The 14,849-nt window shown below is 39.9% G+C and overlaps 1 long non-coding RNA gene across 6 annotated transcripts; it reads left to right on the forward strand.

Annotated features, from left to right (window-relative positions):
* The first annotated feature begins 245 nt into the window (after nucleotides 1–245).
* On the forward strand, nucleotides 246–13,311 carry LOC142410455 (uncharacterized). Of its 6 annotated transcripts, none has more exons than XR_012775925.1 (5): nucleotides 246–870; nucleotides 1,764–2,425; nucleotides 3,518–4,076; nucleotides 5,628–5,811; nucleotides 12,231–13,306. It is a non-coding gene; the product is annotated as an uncharacterized LOC142410455 (long non-coding RNA). The 6 variants fall into 6 exon arrangements; XR_012775926.1 differs by having other exon boundaries at nucleotides 246–399; XR_012775924.1 differs by having other exon boundaries at nucleotides 246–2,425; nucleotides 3,426–4,076; nucleotides 12,231–13,311.
* Nucleotides 13,312–14,849: the final 1,538 nt, after the last annotated feature.

Raw genomic sequence — 14,849 nt, forward strand, 5'->3', positions numbered from 1 at the left:
CGCCCAACGGCCACTCGGGGCTGCCCCGGCGGCGCCTGGCTGCTGCGCCGCCCCTCAGCCTGCCTCGGCTCCCAGGGCCCCGCGCGCCGCCTTCGGGCGATCGCGCTGGCTACCTAAAGGCCCTCCCCTGAGGCCGCCGGCGAGAGGGTGTTGTGGCGGCTGCGGAGGGGCGGACGGCGTCTCCCGGGAGCTCCTGCGGCCGGTTGCCGGGTGGTGTCGGCGTCGGGGAGCGGCTGAGCGCTGGCCGCTGACCGGTCTCTGGGCAGTGGGAGACTCAGGGAGCCAGCAGCCGGGATGGAATAACAGGCGCAGCAAGAGGGAGGGTCCTCCAACACTAAAACTACCACGTTTCCTTCCCCTCACCCCCAGCAAGTTCCAGGCCAATGTTACTAAGTTTGGGTTGGTTTGGTTGGTTGTTTACTTGAAAAGAAATGTTCGTTTGTTTCTGTGAAAACATTTCAATTTAAATTAAATCACCGCAGTTTTGTGAATAAACGGAATTCTTCAAGGAGGAATGAATACACGATGTCAACCTTCCTTGATTGTAATGGTGTTGTATATTGGGGTAGAAAAAAGATTAAGGATCTTCACATCTACTTCAGTCAGTGATGTTACTTTCTCCTGCATTACCTTTGGTCTGTGCAGACCCATTTAAGATGATTTCATCATTATCTGTGGACAAAACCACAACTCGGAATTTAAGTGGCAGTTAATCCATTAGCAGCAGGTTTGTTTGTACTTTCTAAATTTGGGGTTGCTTACCCATTCCATACTGTGTTCTCATACACCGTCTCCAGGAGGGTCATTTGGGGTTTTGCACTATGTTATAGGAAGAACTGCACTGGTTTTTTTAAAGTTTCTATTCCAAAGGTAACTCTTCAAGTCTGAATAACAGTCAAATTAATGAAATGCAGCCTTTCTGTTAGAGTCATAAATAAGTGCTGTAGCAAAAATAAGCTTTTCAGCTTTTCCTTGATACATATTCTGGTACTACTGCTAAAGTGAGCCTTACTTCACTGAGAGAAAGAGAACACCAAAAAGCTTAGACACAGAATGATAATAACCATGTTATGGTGCTGTGAACACCTGTGGACACAAAAACTAGAGAATAAAACAAAAAGGAGAATAGCTAGAGTTTTTCCAAGAGTCATCAAAATATAAAGAGAAAAAAAAACTAGAAAATTTTGTGGAAGAAGGACCTAGCAGCAATAATAAATAGCAGATTAGACATGAATTTTCTTAAGTAAAAACCCAGGATTTTGATTATGGATGTCAAAATCATGTCATTGAGCAAAAGTAATATTCCTCTAAATGTAGTTCTAGTGCAGCCTTACTGTAAGTATTATTATCTGTCCTGGCATTGAAATTACATGAAAATACAAAATTCCAAAACCTAAAATATCACTGATGAGAAAAGTAAAGGAATAAAATAAATAGGTACCACAGAATTTAGTTTAAGCAATCTCTATCCAGCTTAGTTTTCTGTAGTAATGATGAATTACACAAGAGGGAGCTGTGATCTGATAAATATATCAAAACTATTCATGTCAGGAATTTTCCGTTCAGTATTCCCATAAGAAAAAACACATGATGACAGTATGTGCTGTATTTTTTTTCCCAAAAAAGCGATGGAGGTAATTTTTTATATTTTGCAGAAGATATTTAAAGCCACAGTATTATCTAATAATTTCGTCAAAAACATTCGTCACATATTTTAATATCCTTTAGTTGACTATTTTAACATATTTCTGCTTTATTTACAGGTAGAGACTGGAGTAGAAAAATTACTCTGCAAATAAGAACTAGGCAGCTAATTTTGGAACCAGTTGTAGCATCTCAACTCAAATCTATTACACTCTTTCAAAACTGAGTGAGAAAAAATGAAGTAAAAAGCTATTTGCCCCCCCCAACCCCGAATTGTCTAAGAATTGACATGCCAAGCTTCTGGCATTTTAAATAATTCTAATTTTCAGAAGCTATGGGTGAAATCCTGTCCTGAATGAAGTAAGTGGCATAACTCTTTTGTCATCAGGAGGGCCACGTTTACACTCCTTTTTGCATCCAGCATGTAATAGACAAATGTAGTTGTACACACAGACACTCTTTTGCACTATCCATATATAGGCATATGTTTACATTTGGGGAGAAAAAAAAACCATGAGCACCTACATTTAGCGTGGCATTTTGTGAATTTTGGAAGCTACTCCAGAAATCAGAGCTTTAAAAAAGAAGTCGAGAATTTACTAATAGTCTCATTTCAGTAACCACTCAGAACAGTCAGTGGTCAAACCAACCAGAAACTCAGCCAGAGGAAGCAGAAACAAGCTACTTCAACAAGCAGAGTAATGTCACGAGGAGTATGGAAAACAGACCTTACTCTGAAGTACCCCTCCCTGAACAAACTCAGAACTTGGTGGGAAAGAGCGTTAAGTATCCCTCATTCTGGCAATACAAGGGCTGGGTTTGCCTTACTTTTTCGATCAAACCAGCTGAGGGCAGAAAGATCATAAGGGCAGATCATGAAAAAGAAAGATCATGAGGGCAGAAAGCCAGACCATGCCATCCAGGAGAAACTCTGAAAAGTAGCTGCATGAGGGACGTTTATGCATTGATGTCCTCAGAGTCTGACTACTAATACAGTTTATTCTGAACATCCTTACTCATTCTTGTCTCTTCCTGGCTTTCTCTCTTAATGAGGAATTATTTACTCCAATTCCCAATTGTCATCTCTCCATGCTGATCAGCCTGCATTTACATTAGTTATGTCCCTTTTCCATCTCCCACTCCCTCCTCTGCTTTGCCTTGTCTTCAGTAAACAATTTGGCCCAGGACTGAAAGTGTTGGGGGGGATCAGTCTCATGCAACAGTGTCCCTACTTGCAACCATTCAGAATTATGTCAGAAGCAAAACAATCTGGATAGTCTGAATACCTTCAACATTTATGGTTAACTATATCCCCTACCTCTGTGACTAGCTTGATGAAAACTAATTCCAGATCAAGAAAATAGTAAGGAAGAGGATTTAAAGAGTATCTGAAGTACAAAAATAAGGTTAGAAAGAGTGTCTTCCAAACTGACATTCAACATGAATTTCCTCTGAACCATGGTTTGAGGATAGAATAATTCTATTTAACCCACATTTCATTTGGCTTATGAATTTGGTCTCAACTTACCATCTTGTCACTTCAGGTTTTTGAAGAGACTGTTGCAGAAAATTAGATACGACAATCTTAAAACCTTAGTATCAATTGTATAAATTATTGAGCTTGCTCCACATACAGGTTTCTTGGGGAGAGATTATCAAAGCTAACTCATTCAAGTTTGAATATTCCACACTAAGAATTATCAGTATTTATTTTGTCTGAAATATTCTAAAACTTGATTTTGTAAAAAGTAGTAATTGATTTTTTTTTTTACATTCACTAGTGCTTAGTCAAGCAAGTTTTGCTAAAGAAGTTTTGGGACAGCTCTCAGAGAACAGGAGTATACAGCATACCTTTCCTCCATTTACTCTGCAGGACCACATGTTTGAAGGAACGGAAGAATCACCATGTGAGGGTAAAGATAACCTGCATCTCTATTTTATGTAGATGAAACTTTGGAAAAGCCTGAAGATTTCATAGGCAGATTCTAACATATATAATGCTAGGATCTTGAGTCAGTGACGAAACTTCCATGCTTATTGCACTGAGAAAGTATTTTACCTATTTTTCTTTGGGGTTGGAGACAGTACTTCTGATACCTTCAAATGCTAATTAGAATAAGTCAATCAACTGTGAGCAGGTTTAAAGTTCACCACCTCATCTAGAACTCTGCTAGAAAATAAAGAATCAGAAAATGACTGAAAGTAACAAGATTTGTTGATTAGGCAGAGAAATTTGAAAAATTTCTTTTACCACACTAAGGAGTGGGAGAATTTTTTTGAAGCCACATACTGTCTTGGAAACCAGCTTGTGAAATTTAAAGAGTGCTTCTGATTCAAAGCAGCTTAGCTACTGATGATACCACACTGGTCAACTCAACTCAACGTAGACACTTTCTGTTGTAAGTGCTTGATGTTTTCAAGCATGGCTGAAGGTACGAGTTTATACTTGACACTGTGCATGACATTTTGCACTTATAATACATTTCATTTTATCTTTAACAACACTAGTAGGAAGACTGTTCTCTCTTTTCTGGTTTTCTCTCACTTCCAGTTCTTGTGCTTGCGTGGTTGAATGGTCTGAAACTGGCAATTTACCTGTGATAGCATGATTTAACAACTAGATGTGCAATCTTCACCCATTGTTTTCAACCCTAAAGCACCGAATTTAAAATAAAAGGTGTTAAGATACCTCTAACAAGGACAATGTTTTAAGCTGTTCCTCAATGCAGAATATTCTCTGGTAAAACCAAAACATGGATCTGTACATCAAGCTGCAGGATGTACCTTTAAAATAAAAGCAGAGTTGAACAAGCTGTCTAACAGACACAGAGTTTCACATCTGCTGCTTAAACCACAGCTGACTTCATGACTTAAAATATAGATTGATACAACCATAACATACTTAGAATAGTTATAGATTTGTATTTTATTGACATCGTAGACTGTGGGACAGCTTAAGCAACATGTAAGCAAGGCGGACCAACTGATGGTCTGCTCAAGATGGAAATAATAAATGAAGACTAGTAACATTCACCTCAGTAGCTTGCAAAAATTGCATTAGAAGTTAAAAGATATAAGAAGCAATTGGTTTGCTTCCTACCTTAGTAGTAACATTAAAAAGAACAGAGATACCCAGAAAGAAAAGAGTCAAAATGGAAAGGCAGGAGTTGCATTCAGTTTAAATAAGGTTTATGTAACAGAAATCTGAAAGGTAAAAGGAGGCTAAAACTAACACAGAAGTTGATGCGTATTTCCACCTTAACATATGTGTATGACAAATGGGAATCCAGGGGAGGACCCAAGTACCTAAACACACCCAAAAGCCTAGGAAAGATTTCCCAGAATTCAAGCCACTCTCCTGGAAAGCATGCTTTTGTTTAACAATACTAGAAAAAAAACTTAAAAGTTTTAGTAAATCTATGAATAGTAGCCTATAGTAGATAGAAAAAACAGTCAGTGCTTTGTTGATGGCCTAGGCAATATTGATAATTCAGGATAAGTAGCCTAAGGGTGGATAATCTTTTATCCCCATTCACTTTTCCTAGTGTGCTCCATTTCTCAGAGAAGATAGTCATAGCAGTCTTTTGTTTCTATTCAGGATAGCAATTCTATGTTTAGGTTTTTACTTTCAAGATATACAAAGCAAAACCAGTTTGAAATCCTGGCGTGACAGATTTATTTAATAGCAATTTAAAATAGTTTATAACTTTTGTCTTGGATGTTTTTTTGGTTTTATTTTTTGCTTTGGTTTTTGTTTTGGGGTTTTTTTTGGGGGGGGTGGTAGCTTTTATACCCAGTATTTTTCTTTTAGACTTGAAAAAGAGCCTGAATGCTTAAAGGCTTATCTGGTTTTTTTCCCACCTGTACCAGTTGGTCTTACAAGAGCTTTTATCTACAAACCTGGTCTAAGGATATAGGTAGGATAATGACAGTTACCCTGCCACTAGAGTACAGAAATGCTTTTGTTTGTTTATATCTTGCAGAGATACATGATTATTTGGAAATCTGGGTCTTAGCTGCTGCTGCACCTCTTCCCACATCAGCAAAGATTGCAGACTTCCCCAGCAAGTTCTCAAGGCATCTATTGCAAGTCTGCTTGTTCTCTGAACGCAGGGACAACAATAGCTTCTTCAGTCTCAAGCAAGGTCTTCAAGGCAGAGCAAAATGGTAATTACTTCCCTTTCAGGGGAAAAAAAAAAAAAGGAGAAAAAAGGGAAGAAGGATGCAGTACCATAGATTTAATGCTGCTATCAGACAAAAAAACCCCAAACCATAATAGTTTCCTTTAACCAAGTCTGAATCAAGGGTCTATAGTGGCACTTAGAAGAAAAAAAAAATCTCTTCCTCTCACTTCTCACCCTCCATTTTCATTTTAATTCTACTTAATACGAGCTCTTTTTTCAGCACATCCCTTTCAGAAACTTCCCTTCCCAGCACATCCCTTTCAGAAAGGAGAAACTGATTTTTTTCATCAACTGGCTCCCCCTAATATCTTGTGAATCCTAGAACTTGGGGATAACACTCAGGTAATAGGAATTGTAATTTCCTTTTCTCAACTCTATGTAAGTAGAGACTGCATTTAGAGGATTATGGAATGTTTCTGGTAGGACACTTTATTTTGAAATCATAAATAGATAATTCATTGAAGGGTTGGAACTTTTACATCCAAGGCAAAATCTGGGTTTTTAAAACCTCTCGGTGTCAAGAATTCAGTTTATTTGGGTAACTGCTATTTTAGAACACAGTTGTGTGACACTGACTTGAGCTGTAAGGGAAGCAGATGCTAGGCTCTATGAGGTTATTAATGGAGTCGAGTCACTGAACAATTTTGTCAGTATTTGCAATGTGGAGAAATTATTTCCCATCCACTCTCAGAAAAGAGTTGTGTATTTTGGCTTCTGTATTTTTCTGCTTTTGTGTAAGACTTTCAAGTGTCTTATGTCCATTATACGTGTACCATAGGTCAAGAGATGTATCTTCCCAGTTCCCACTTCAGTTGGAAAGATATGGATGTGTTGCCTAGTTAGCTTGAAAAATGAACCAAAGGCAGTATGGTTTTGTGGTGGGTTGACCCTGGCTGGACGCCAGGTGCCCGCCAAAGCCACTCTATCACTTCCCCTCCTCAGCTGGACAGGGGAGAGAAAATATAATGAAAGGCTCATAGGTCGAGATAAGGACAGGGAGAGATCACTCGCCAATTACTGTCACAGGCAAAACAGACTCAACTTGGGAAAATTAATTTAATTTATTACCAATCAAAACAGAGTAGGGTAATGAGAAATAAAACAAAATCTTAAAATACCTTCCCCCCACCCCTCCCTTCTTCCCGGGCTTAACTTTATTTCCGAATTCTCTACCTCCTTCCCCCCAAGCAGTGCAGGGGGACGGGGAATGGGGGCTGCGGTCAGTTCATCACAGGTTGTCTCTGCCGCTCCTTCCTCCTCAGGGGGAGGACTCCTCACACTCTTCCCCAGCTCCAGCGTGGGGTCCCTCCCATGGGAGACAGTCCTCCACGGACTTCTCCAATGTGAGTCCTTTCCACAGGCTGCAGTTCTTCACGAACTGCTGCAGCATGGGTCCCTCCATGGGGTGCAGTCCTCCAGGAACAGACTGCTCCAGCGTGGGTCCCCCACAGGGTCACAGATCCTGCCAGCAAATATAAGCTCCAGCGTGGGCTTCTTTCTCCATGGGTCCACAGGTCCTGCCAGGAGCCTGCTCCAGCACAGGCTTCCCATGGGGTCACAGCCTCCTTCGGGCACATCCACCTGCTCCGGTGTGGGTTCCTCTATGGGCTGCAGGTGGGTATCTGCTCCACCATTGACCTCCATGGGCTGCAGGGGGACAGCCTGCCTCACCATGGTCTTCACCGTGGGCTGCAGGGGAATCTCTGCTCCAGTGACTGGAGCACCTCCTCCCTCCTTCTTCACTGATCTTGGTGTCTGCAGAGTTGTTTCTCTCAAGTATTCTCACTCCTCTCTCTGTCTGCTGTTCCACAGCAGTTTTTTTCCCTTTCTTAAATATGGTATCACAGAGGCACTACCACCGTCACTAATGGGCTCAGCCTTGGCCAGCGGTGGGTCCGTCTTGGAACCAACTGGCATTGGCTCTATCAGACATAGGGAAAGCTTCTAGAAGCTTCTCACAGAAGCCACCCCTATAGCCCCCCTGCTACCAAAACCTTGCCATGCAAACCCAATACAGGTTTCTTCTCTGAGGAGATATGGTTTTGATCCACTGTAGTAATCATGCTGAGAATGCATTACTGAGACAATGCATTCATTCTGAAGACCTATGTTTCTAGATTTTAAGGGTTAATAAAACTTCCTTGGGCGGAAATAAAAGCTTCAGGCTGGTATAATTCTGTATGTGGAAAGGAAATTAAGATTCCTCTTATATTACTCCACATTTATAGAATACTTGAGATCAGAATTGCTTCACAAACTATATCTAGGACGCAGATGACCTGCTGAAATCCTCAGTCGGTTGAAAGTACAAAGGCATTGACTTGGGCAGACCCCATGGAAAAAGTTAGATGGGACACTAAGCATCATGTCTTATGTCACAGAACTTGTTCACAAATATTCCAGAAGGACAAGATTTTAGTTTTTCATTGTTGCTTTAGCAAATTGTTACCACGTTGTGAAAGTAGTGACTCAGAGGCTGCACCTTGAATACTGTGTTCAGTTTTGGGCCCCTCACTACAAGAGAGACATGGAGGTGCTGGAGCGAGTCCAGAGAAGGGCAACGAAGCTGGTGAAGGGTCTGGAGCACAAGTCCTGTGAGGAGCGGCTGAGGGAGCTGGGATTGTTTAGTCTGGAGAAAAGGAGGCTGAGGGGAGACCTTATGGCTCTCTACAGCTACCTGAAAGGAGGTTGTAGAGAGGTGGGAGTCAGTCTCTTCTCCCAGGTAACAAGGGATAGGACGAGAGGAAATGGCCTCAAGTTGCACCAGGGCAGGTTTAGACTGGATATTAGGAAATTTTACTTCACTGAAAGGGTTATCAAGCATTGGAACAGGCTGCCCAGGGAAGTGGTTGAGTCGCCATCCCTGGAGGTATTTAAAAGACGTTTGGATGAGGTCCTTAGGGACATGGTGTAGTGGTGGTCTTGGTAGTGCTAGGTTTATGGTTGGACTCGATGATCTTAAAGGTCTTTTCCAACCTATACAGTTCTGTGATTCTGAGGCAAAATGCCTTCTTTATTTATGGCAACGCATTAGTTTTCATAGATTATCATAGAGTTTAAAGCCAGAAATGACTCTTAGATTGTCTAGTCTGACCTCTTGTATATCACAATCCAGCAATTTATGTACTAAGGGTAACAACTGATGGTTAGGAAGTTTTTCTAATGGGAGAATTATGTGTGTTTGACTCACTTGTGCACAAAAATATGAAAATTGCATTCTTTGGCAAATACTGTAACTGTTATGAAATTGTATAAAAGATGGGTATAAACCTCTCCTCCAGCTACACGGATAATAAAGCAAGAATCTGAAACTCCATTTTATAGTCTACCCAGTCCTGTAGGCCTATTTTGAGGAAGCCTGTCAGATCATTACTGGAGGAAGGTTTAGACTAAGGAACTAATTTCTAGATTTCAGACAACCTTTGATATGAGGTAAAATAGAAGGGGAAAAAATGCCTCTTCTTCTGGCACATCTTCTGGGCAGGTTCATATTCTAGATGCCTTGAGAATATAAAAATCAAAGAGCAGGAAGTTTAGATACTTCTAGTCCTGGAGGGAAGCTGAGTGGGGGTTTTAAAGTTGCTATTTTGGACTTGTGCCTACAGTGGGATCTCAGGTGGAATGCAGCTGCCCAAGTCTTATAATGATGCACCCAAGGCTTTAGTCAGATATACCACAGCATGTTTGAAGTAGGAGCTGTTCTGAAATCTTTAGAAGTTTAACTCCAGACCCAAATCTTGATGTTTTCTCTCCTGACTTCTGATCTCTCCCTTTCAATTGGTATGGGAAGGAGAGATGGTAAAGCAAGCTGTGTATGGGAAATTAAAATGAGAACAAAAGCCTGTCCAAATTATGCAACAAGGATCATTATGCTATAAAATTGCTCTTCAAATGTGGCTGTCATTGAAAGATATTAAGGTTTCAACAGTTATTTTCTTGATGAAGACTTAATTTCTTGCATAAAAAGGTTTTTAAGCTTAAAGCTATGCCTACACAATAGTGTCCTTTGGTTTTTGGAATGTTTGAAGGGTGCTAAAGGATTTGAATGTTATAGAAGTATTTTTCATCGCTACAGATCAGCTGTCTCAAACTACTTTCACAATAGCCTTATAATTTAAACAATTTACGAATGTAATGTATTGCTAGATACAATGATCACTAGATCATTTTGTGATGGAATGCATGTAGTTTTAGGAACTCAGTGCAGGCTTGAGGGTCGTGCTGCTCTACCTAGGGCTAGAGTTGGGGTTGGACAAAAACAAGTGGCAACTACATTTCATCTGCCAATTCAAAGGAGAACTTCACTGGAATGCAACAGAGAACAGAAGCCACAGATTCCCTTTTTTAATGCCATTTTCTCTTTCTCTTATGGAATGGGCTTTTCCTGTGTGCAGTGAGGCAGAAATAGGCTGTTTTAACATACCAACAGTGAGTGTTTGAAGAAATAAAATCTGTAGATAATATTCATGATGGCATTGTTGTTTAGTTTCATAGACTGCATAGTGATGTACATGTCACTGGAGGGCTCTGCTGTGCCTATCTGTAATCAAAGTGCCTCTTTGGCCTAGGAACAACAGCCTGATGTGTGGTTTTAAGCAAACTTACTTTGAAGAGCACACACAGGCTTTCCTTCCTCAGTTTTCCCCCTAGTCATCCTATACTCATCAGTTACATAGTTATTCGTTGTGAGGTTGTTATGATGCCCCAGTGCTTGGGATACGAAATCTGGCTCCTGTTTCTAACTCTGTCTTTCTCCTGCTGTGTGGTCCTGGGCTCCTCTTAAACCTCCATCTGTAAAAAGCTGTCTACTGGCTGTTTAAAGGACAGTAGATAACTATTTTGTGGGTTTATTTAATATATTCCCCCAATTCTTTTTCCATTCTTTTCATCTTTGGGGTTGCTTTGATGTAATTTCTGTATACAAATTCACTTTTTTTTTCCTCCAGTAGAAAAGATAATTGTACATGAACAAGAATATTCAGTTATTTTTGTTACTTCTTTTTTTCCCCTTCCCTTTCTTTTTACACATTTATATTACAGATGTGCCTGCTGGACTTAGCTAGCATTTTAGCCTCCCTACGCTAGATGCTACATAAATCCAGTAAGAGGCAGGACCTATTAGGAAAAGCTTGGAATCCAAATAAACAAGGCAGCACGTGTTATTAGGTAGAAGAGGCACAGATGGATGATATGGCTTGTCTAGGAAGGTCAATGGTTAAGCTAAATATAGAATCCAGGTCTCTTGAAATTCAGTTCCACTAACCACCCACTGACGTACGCAACCTCTTTTTTCATAAAGCATCAGTAGTTCTAACTGGGTAGAAACAGTGGCACAGTGTGACTTACTTAGACATACATTTCTCCTATATGGCCCGATCCTGTTACCTTTGTAATAAATACAGACTTCTAATGGCTATTGAGTCCAGCTCATATTGAGCAGATCGGTAAAGGGAGCATACCTTCAAATAGGCTTACGCAAACAGTTCAACCAATGCACCACGTACATTTTCACAAGCTGGGACTGGTTAGCAAATATGATGGAGAAAAAAAGAAACAGACCTTGATTTAGACAATAGTGACTGTTTTAAGAGACCACAGTATAACTTCTATATCAGCCATTTTCAGATCTGAATAGTCTACTGATAAACTTTTAGAGAAAACCAGACACAAACCTGCAGCATTATTGTAGGTGGCAATAATAAGGTCACATTTATTACTCCTATTTTCATTACAGTTACTTTTACAAATAGCACTGACATCTCACTGTCATAAGGCGATATGTGAATGTAGTTGGAAACAGTCTTGTTACCTACAAAGCCACAATCCTGAAACCTCTTACACATATAGGTACCTTTCTGATATTTGTAGATGGATCTTAATCCATTTCACGGACTCAGCATGTTGTAAGTGCAGAGAAGCTCAGGTCAGCTTTCTGTGTATCACTATGGGAACTGGATCTCTGCAGTGTAGGTATGTCTGGTGCGGTCATATGTGACCCAGCCTCAGGGGACGGGGTTTGTCACTTGAGAGCGTCACCACATGACCATGGCTCTGCAGCTTCCCTCGCTGACACACATGTATGTGGCATGCCTCGTTGTGTGAGCTCACAGGCTTTTGAAACTGTCTGCACTTCACAGCTAAGCGTTGTTCAATGGTTAATCTTTTCTTTATTACATCTCATCATATATTCGTCTAGCCTTATTACCTAAGTATTGTATTATGTATGTTTTAACTGTGTCATCTCATTCCTCATCACCTTAGAGAAATGAAAACTGACCGTATTTAATGTTAACATAGTCAGCAATCCTATTAAAATAAACTTGAAATTTCATGTAGTAAAACTGTTTGTTTTACAGGATTAGAATTAAATGTCTGCTTATCTATTATTTTCAATTATTTTAGAAGAAAACGTAAAAGATGAGTGAAAGAGACTAAATACATTGAGAATGAGAACTTAAGAGAAGGCAGCAACTCAGAAGAAAAAAGAACAGAGAAGTTGCTTGAGACAACTAAAAAAAGAGGCAAATAAGAACCTACTGCTGTATACTTAAATTTCCTTTGTTCTTTGTGATCTCTGGAATTTTGCACTGTTTTTAACATGACATTTCCAAATATCTCAATTTTCCAAATTGCCATATTGGATTTTTTCCACAGCTTTATTCTACTAGGAAAACTAGTTCTAACTATGTGTATATAGCTGTTTTTACATATGTTTTATTTATATGTTATTTCTAAATTTATTTTATTTTTAGTTACTTTTGCTTCTAAAAATACACGTAAGATCAGCACTCATCTAGGAAATGCAGAACTTCTTCTGTTTTTTTTTGTCTCGTGACTACCGATAAGTTTGAATTCTTACTGCATCTGAAAAAAATTACCTGCCTTCCACTTGAAAGCATTCACACTGGTGTCAAGATGTGTCAAGATCCTTTGCTGTGCCACCTCCAGTGAAAGGCTGTCAAGGTGAAAACGCTACATGTCATCCCAGCTTCCCACGCTACATCCAATTTTAATTTACTCTTAAATTGCCACAATATCTTGTGAGTACTATATTCTGTCAAGTAAATGTTTATAATCCATGTTTCCTTCAAAAATAAAAAAATAAAGGAATACAGCAAAATAAATACATACTGCACTTTTCAGATTGTGGTATTTGTAACTTTTTAGCAGAAAGGAAAAGTGAAAGAGAGAGATTTCCAGTAGAAACAGACTATGAATTGCACGTGCTCTCAGAGGAGATTTTGCCAGGAATGGAAGACTGGCATCCACCACTGTGTACAGTGTCATAGCTGTAGGACTGCTCTTCCCCTTTTCAAATTAGATAGTTTTCCCTTTACGAGTCAGATACTTCTTTAAATAACCTACATTGTGTAATCCTCAAACAAGGAAAACGTCCCTTGTTCATGTTTTAGAGGAAACAAAGTTATTCGCATATGATTGCATAAGCATATTATTTCTTCCATTAGGTTCCAATCTTTCATAAATATACAAGCTCTCAAGACAGCTAAATGTAGAATAAAAAAATTATTGGAATGTGAAGAAATTCTCATTTCAGTAATTTCTACATCCATTTATTTATAGCTTTATGAGATATTTTCAGGTAGCTACAGAGATACTTAACTCTCTCCATTGACTCTGCACAAAACTATCCGTTTAAAAACCTGCAAAGATCAAACAATTCCTATGTTGGTTATGTTAGCTGCAGAAAAACCACCACCCCTGAAGCTGATTTCCTGCTTGAGAAACCATAAGCTAATTGCAGAACAAAAGGTACGTTTTGAGAGGTCCTCCACTTTCAGCAGTTACTGTGTTAAAGCGTATCTGATGCAGAGCAGCTTGTAAATGTTTTGCATGTTCTGTGAAGAAGATATTCTGGTTGATGTATGCTGTTAATACTGCTGGATGTGATGATATAGCATGAAGCAAAGCAAGCTGCATCCTTCAGTGTCAAAATTTTCAGTTTCAGCTGCTCCAAAGAGCATGTATTTGGGTAAAGAGTAGGCAGCTGCTTTTTTTTCAGTCAACTGTCATCTTTACCAAGTCACTTTCCACCTGCTGCTTTTTGGAAAAATTAAAATCCTTCCCACTCTCTTCAAGTCAGTTACCAAGATTCAAACCCATGGTGCCAGGATAATGTCTGTTACATCACTGACAATGAAAAGAACAACGCGAAGAGAGCAACAGGTAACTCGTGGTACTTAACAGATTGGTTTTGTGGGTTTTTTAAAATTAAAATATATTCATTTATGTTTGTTATTTATTTATTGTCTGGTGATGATGACTCCTAGTTTTTTACTCATTTTTCAAAGCCAAATGTTCAGTGTATTTAATGTCCAATTTAAACTCCAGTTTTTCCATAATTAAAATGATTACAATTAATTAATGAAAATAGCTTAGACTTTAACACCTTAAAAAATACATTTTCAGAAAACAGCTTCATTATCTCAGGCCTTCAGCTTCTAAAAGTATTTAGGCAATACTGTGTTCAGTGCTGCTAGGCCTGTGTGACGTTGATGAGAGTTTCATTTCTGAAATACGATAGGATGCCCTTAAACCCACACCTTCTAACCATCCACATTAAAGGTCTCTTAATCTAATCCCCAGGAATTCTGCTTCATGCCAGGGCCTGAAGTCGGTCGTGTGGCTCTGCCAAGCTGCCCCCGTCTCCTCCCCACTATGTGTTTGAAACCTGTCTGTGTGCGTGAAGGGCTGGAGCACAGGAAGCCAAGCAGAAGTAACTCCACAGCTTGCTGGTCCTGGCTTCCCTTCCCATCCCTCTGCACTTCACTTGCTGCACCTCTGAAATACAGTCCTGGGCTGGAGGGAGATGACTGCTTCACGGGGCAGGGGTGGCCCTATCACCTCGGCCACCCAAGGGACAGGGTACAAAGACAAGGTGCACACAGGGGAGAAGAAAAAGGGTTACAGGGCCTCAGGTATTGAAAATGATCTCACCGACGGTTAGCACAGTCAGAGTGTTATAGTTTAGCTACCACTAAGACCTGGACCCCTAAGCTAGAT

This window comes from Mycteria americana, chromosome 5, assembly GCF_035582795.1.
Source record: "Mycteria americana isolate JAX WOST 10 ecotype Jacksonville Zoo and Gardens chromosome 5, USCA_MyAme_1.0, whole genome shotgun sequence".
Lineage (NCBI taxonomy): Eukaryota > Metazoa > Chordata > Aves > Ciconiiformes > Ciconiidae > Mycteria > Mycteria americana.